The following is a 6,595-nucleotide window of genomic DNA, read 5'->3' as shown; positions in this document are numbered from 1 at the left end:
TTCGTTCTTGCACAAAAAAATGTTCAAGTCCCTTTGACAAGAACTACTAGATGTTTTTCCTCATCTCTTCAGCTTTAAACAAGATGATGAAACTGTACCGTGTGCACTAAATTACTAAGGGAAAGAGATAGCACAACCTGGGTCCCCAGTTTTTTCCCTTTTCCAAGTCATAAACTGCTTTGACCTCTTCTGAGTAGCACCTTTAGTATCCCACTTACAGGATCTTTGAAGATGCTTCTCCACTCATCTTGATACTGAGAACTAGTTTGTAATAAACACTGGAATGCTAGCTTGGTCAAACACCCACGAAAGTATACAGTCAGTCCTAGAAACACACTGTGTTTCTATTGGTCAGTGTCTCAGAACCATCACATTTATACAGCCCTGGGGTTTGTCTGAAATGATCCATGTTAGGACCAAAAGACGCTGAGATATGAGCCATGCTCGAGGTTGCAATGCAACAGACAGTGATGGAATGATGGGTGAGTACCACTGGTTACATTCTCCCCTTTGGACAGAGCAGTTCCTGGCCTTGATTTTGACATTTACAGATGCAGTGAGGCAGAGCATGGACCTCTGAAGGCCTTCTTGGCTCTCTCCTGGCTGTGGACTTTCAACTAGCAATCCCTGAAAGAGTTATTCTGCACCTGGGCATCCTATCATTTTCCTTGCCTTGGATTCCTCTTGATAATGTCACCTGCCAATTTATTAATAGTTTAACAACTAGAGAACACTTTTGTACTCTCCTCTGCTCATTGCCAGCATCAGAGTAAGGTTTTCATTTGATGTTCAGAGGAACAGTTCAAGAACAATGGTCACTTCCTGCTGTGTCTTTGTTACCCTGTCATAACTCAAGGTTTGTCATACTTAGCAAAGGACACCAACCACCCTTCCTTTCCCAACTAAGGCTATGCTCTGGCTTTTTCAAAATCCTGCCAGAAGTGATCATGCCATCTAAATAGATAAATGCCTGTAGGTAATTTATATCCCCCAATTATCTTCTCCATTAAACAGTAAAAACTGGCAGCAGCCCTGGAAATACTTGTGGGCTGATTTGCAAATTGCTACTCTGCCACCTTTTCACACAGAGAGATCATCAGTTTTCTTCTCTTGATCCTTCTTAGCCAAAATGTTTAATCATTCCTACTCCTAAAAGTCCAGGACCGACCTCTGAAATCTACTTAGAAGACAGTTCACATTGGCTTCCACTTCAGAGACAAGAGCATATTGGACTATTTGAGTGCACTCAGCTGGAATAAAATAGTTTATGACACTCTGTCTTGGAGGGGAGAGAGGTTCATGACAGTTTGCCTTTCCCAAAGAATTTATCGGTAGTTAACACATTCTTGGGAAAGGAGACATTTTCTTCAGTGTGAGAGGAGAAACATTTTCTTCAGTGTGGTACCCGCTGGGTTAAGTTTCCAGTCTTCCTGAAAATAGCCCACCACTCATGGTTCTCCAAGTAATCTTAATGAAAGTTGCTGAATAACAGAAACAAGCAACAGATGAGATAGAAGGAGAAAAGGCACTGATTGATTAGTTGGACAGAAGAAGGGCATCAGTGGGCATGAGAGGGAAACCAGGAAAGTGACTATGACCAAAATACATTATATTAGGCTGGAGAGATGGTTCAATGGTTAGGACCACATACTACTCTTACAGAGGACCAGAGTTCAGTTCCCAGCACCCACATCACGTGGCTCACAACCACTGTAACTCCAGGTTCAGGGATCTGATGTCTGATTCTGACCTCCTTGGTACCTTCACAGATACATACTCACAAGCAACTAGTAAAGAAACAAATATTTCTAATTTTAAAAATACTATAGGAATGTATTAAAATGCCACAATAAAATTTGCTTTTAACAAAATTTGAAAATTTCATGATGTCGTTGGAAAGATGTCTTTTATGACATCATGATGAGCCTCACCAAGGCTATGGAAAGTGGGGCTATTCTGCTAGTGAGTAGTTTTCTAATGTTCTCTCATGTACACTTCAATGTTAAAACCCATCCAGAGTGCTTCTGGACAGTATAAATCACCTTCTTGGTTGTCACCCGAACATAATACATTCTCATTTACAGAATGAGAAAACTTTCTTTCTGAGATGGACATGGTGGCTCATGCCTTTAATCCCAGAGCTAAGGAGGCAGAGGCAGGCAGATCTCTGAGTTAGAGGCCAACCTAGTCTACAGAACAAGTTCCAGGACAGCCAGAGCTATGTGGAAGAAACTCTGTCTCAAAAAAAACCAAGGATTATGCATAGAGATAACCTAAGACCTCTGCACAGATGTAGCCCATGGCAGTTCAGTATCCAAGTGGGTTCCATTGTAATAGGAACAGGGACTGTCTGTGACATGAACTGATTGGCCTGCTCTTTAATTACCTCCCCCTAAGGGGGAAGCAGCATTACCAGGTCACAGAAGAAGACAAGGCAGCCACTCCTGGTGAGACCTAATTGACTAGGATCAGAAGGAAGGAAAAGAAGTCCTCCCTATCAGTGGACTTGGGGAGGGGCATGCATGCAGAGGGTGGAGGAAGGGAGGGATTGGGACAGGAGGAGGGGGAGAACCACAGGGGAGATACAAAGTGAATAAAGTGTAATTAATAAAGGAAAAAATACTAAAGAAAAAAAAGTGTGGAACGGTGGTAGTGAGAGAGGGTGAGAGAGCCACAGCATTCATGTGTTTGTCAAAAGACAACTTTCAGTTTTCAGTCCTCACCTTCCATCTTACAGAGGCAGAATCTCTCCTTGTTCGTACTACTGTGCTTTCTGGCATACCAAAGGCAAGCTGTCCTTCAACTTTCTAGGAAGATCTTTTGTCTTTCCCTCCCATCTCACTGTAGGAGTGCTGGGATTAAAAATGTGCAGCACAGGGGCTGGAAAGATGGCTCAGTGGTTGAGAGTATCAGATCTGGGTTCAAGTCTCAGCGTACATATGGCAGCCCACAACTGTGAGGATCTGACACTCTCACACCAAACTCATAAAATAAAATAAAATAAAATAAAATATATATATATATATATATTTTAAATGTGCATGACGGCTGGGCTGCAGTGGCTCTGCCTTTAATCCCAGACAGAGGAAGGCAGAGTTCAAGGCCAGCCTAGTCTACAGAGTGAGCTCCAGGATACCTAGGGCTATACAGTAAAATCTTGTCTAGAAACAAAAACAAAAACAAAATAAAAAAAAAATGTGCACCACCAGCATTTTGTGTGGGAGAAGGGTAATTGAGATAGGGTCAGCTGACCTGGATCTTCCTGTGTAGACCAGACTGGCTTCAAACTCTAAGATCTGCTCTCCTCTGCCTCTTGAGTGCTGAGATTAAGTGTATCCTATCTCCTATCATGTCTCGCTACCACCAAATTTTTATATGACCTCTAGGAATTTAAATCCAGGTCAGATTTTTGTAGTAAAAGCATTTACTACTGAACTGTACTCTTGGCCTACAAATCCTAGTCAATTAAAAAACAAAACAAAACAGAAGAACAATTCTCTGAACTTAAGACATGAAGTCTGCCTCCACATTGTGAGATGGTATCAACATTTCATATTAGGGCCATTCCAGGAATTTAGAGATTTCAATCATGTGCAATTTGGGGACTCTTTATTGGAGAAGCGAAGCACAAAATCAGATGTGAAGGAGAGTATTTATTTAGAATAAGAAACATGCCAAACTTAGGACATTTGAAAAGCAGCCCCCTAGAGTAAAATGGTCAAAGTTTCTCTGCTATTTGTCCACTGGGAGATGAACTGGGAGAGGTTAGCTCCACTCCTCTGGAATCTGGGCTGGCTCTCAGGATGTGATGCCCCGTCCACTGTGACAGCTGTGACAGTCCAGAACATGTACAGTTGGGTCATTCCTTTCACTCAGGCCTCTTGGGACGCTTGGAGCACATCCCTCGTGCTTTGAGGAAATATATACACTGCCAGGAAACCATATGAAAAGAGCTGCAGCTCTCATCACACTGCCCTAACCGAGCTGCCAGGGACCAGCCAGCTACGCAGTGTTAGATAGTCCGGACATGGCCACAGTGATCAGAATGGTGCTCTGGATCTGAACCTTTAATCTCACAGAATAGAAGAGAGGGTTCGGGTTTGCTTTTATTTATATTTCTTTTATGATTTATCAGTTATGGTTACTGTGTGAGTTTAGGTTGAGAGTGTGCACGTGAATGGCAGTATCTGCAACAGATTCCCCTGGAGATGGAGTTCCAGGAGGTTGTGAGCTGCCCCACATGGGTGCTGGGAGTCAAACTCAGCTCTTCTATAGGAACAGAACACACTCTTAACTTCTGAACTATCCCACTACTCCCTGGTTTGGATTTGTTCGTTTATTTTATTTATTCTTTGTATGCATATAACGAGTGGGCCTATGTTTGCCACAGCTCATAAACGGAGGTCAGAGGACAACTTTCAGGTGACAGCGCACTCCTTCCATCACTGGTTCCAGGCATCAACCCAGCTCATCCAGTCAGTGTTACAAATGCTGTCATCTGCTGCGCATTTCAAAGGCCCTAGAAAGAATGATTTAGAGTGCTCTCTCCACAAAGAAATCACTACTGGGAGCTGACGGGGGTGCTAATTGTCCTTTCATGATTACTGTTCAGCGTGTGCATATACTGAAGCATAACGCTCTATAAATATGTACGATTATGTGTATCAGTTAAAGACAAAATGAAATTAAAATAGAAAAATAACTCTTGCTGCTTTGTATAGTCTTAAAGATTAAAACCCTGACTTTTTTTTTTCAAGTAAAACTTTAAACACAATGCCTGCCAGGCAGCAAGAGATTAGCAGCGTCATTTACTGTCGTTATCAGTTATCGAGTAGGAGTACAGAAACTGGTTGGCCCAGGGTATTTTGGGGTGTTCACTGATCTTTTAATCCTAACCTGCTATTGTCTTTTGTGTTGTCTGTGTCACTGCTAATATGAACCTTGAGCCTCATGCATGCTAGACAATCTATCACTGAGCTGTATCTCCCTGCTCTTCTTACTTTTATTTGTGTGTGTGAGAGACCAAGTTATATAACAGCTTCTAATGCATCCTAAACCACGACGTCTCAGAATTACTACTTTAACAAGCATGGAATTTTTTATTAGCCATTAGTAAATCTATCTGATATATTAAAACCCACTAAACAGAGTATGGCGCTTAAACTGCTAATTTCAGCCTTTCTGTGTGTTTATATATGTTGGATATTTACTCCAAATGACCTATCAGATTGAATAAAGATTACTTTCTAAGATGTGTTTTAAAGCCTCTCCCTTGTGTCTACTGAATTAGTGGTCAAATACTAAACCACAGAACTCATTCATTAGAAGCTTGGAAACACACAACCCAAGATGGCATAAGCTTGATAATCATTTTGACAGGGGCAGAATTTAAGTAAGAGCACTTGCTTAATCCACTGAACCCAATGTGAAGATGTGAGATAAAGATCCTGCCTGCCCTTCAGGGCTGCAGTCAGCACATGCTCCTGCACCAGCTGGCGGACATAGGCCGCCCGAAGCATCCTCACGGCATGTGGGCTGAGCCGGGCTAAGCTTCGAACCAGCTGGCAAACCATCCCTCCTTGAGCATGAATCTAAAATCTGCTCTTAGGCACAGATGCGTCGGCACAAAATCTGTCCTCAGGCCCAAGAACTGAGATTTTTGGCTACATTCGCATACTATGTCATTCCAACACAGTGATTGGAACGGCAGGGGTGAAAATTTTGTTAAAATGCAGCAGGCAGCGGAAGAGGAATTCAGAGATTGTTGGCATCAGACCCATAATTCTAAGAAGGAGTGGGGAAAAGGGGAGCTTGCTGCATGAAATTCTGGAATAATATATGCCAAACTGCTAATAGCAGTTATCTGCTAGAGAAAGAGGTACTGGAAGGCTTTTCATTCTACATTTCTGCGATTTTAATTATTTAAACATGTACATTACTTTTAAGATCAGAAAAATAAAAATAATTAGTAAGTGTGGCACATTCACAATTTATTAATCAAAAATGATGCCCTAGGTTTTCTTATTTAACTGTGTGTGTGTGTGTGTGTGTGTGTGTGTGTGTGTGTGTGTGTGTGATATGTGTTTGAATGAGAAAGAAGATGTCACAGTCCACATCTGGATGTCAAAGATCAATCTCAGGTATCAGTGCTCATCTTCTGTCTTGTTTTTTTTTTGGGGGGGGGGATGGAAAGGGTCTCTCTTTTTTTTCCAATTTTTTTATTTTTTTAATATTAGTTAAAGTTTGTTAACTTTATATCCCTGCTGTATCCTGCTCCCTCTTTCCCTCCCAATCCCACCCTCCCTCCCTCATTTCTTCCCTGCCCCTTTCCAAGTTCACTGATTGGGGAGGACCTCCTCCCCTTTCATCTGATACTGGTTTATCAGATATCTTCAAGACTGGCTGCAAAGTCCTCCTATGTGGCCTAGTAGGGCTGCTCCTCCCTCAGGGGTGATGGTGGGGCAGAAGGTCAAAGAGCCCATCATTGAGTTCATGTCAGAAACAGTGAAGGATCTCTCTTGTTTGCCATGGTATACTACATAGCCTAGGCAAACTAGCCTACAAGCTCAAGGGGAAATTCTTTTATCTCCATCTT

This window comes from Meriones unguiculatus, chromosome 17, assembly GCF_030254825.1.
Source record: "Meriones unguiculatus strain TT.TT164.6M chromosome 17, Bangor_MerUng_6.1, whole genome shotgun sequence".
In the NCBI taxonomy this organism is placed as follows: domain Eukaryota; kingdom Metazoa; phylum Chordata; class Mammalia; order Rodentia; family Muridae; genus Meriones; species Meriones unguiculatus.
The sequence above is the reverse complement of the archived record's forward strand: the minus strand, read 5'-3'. Positions refer to the sequence as shown.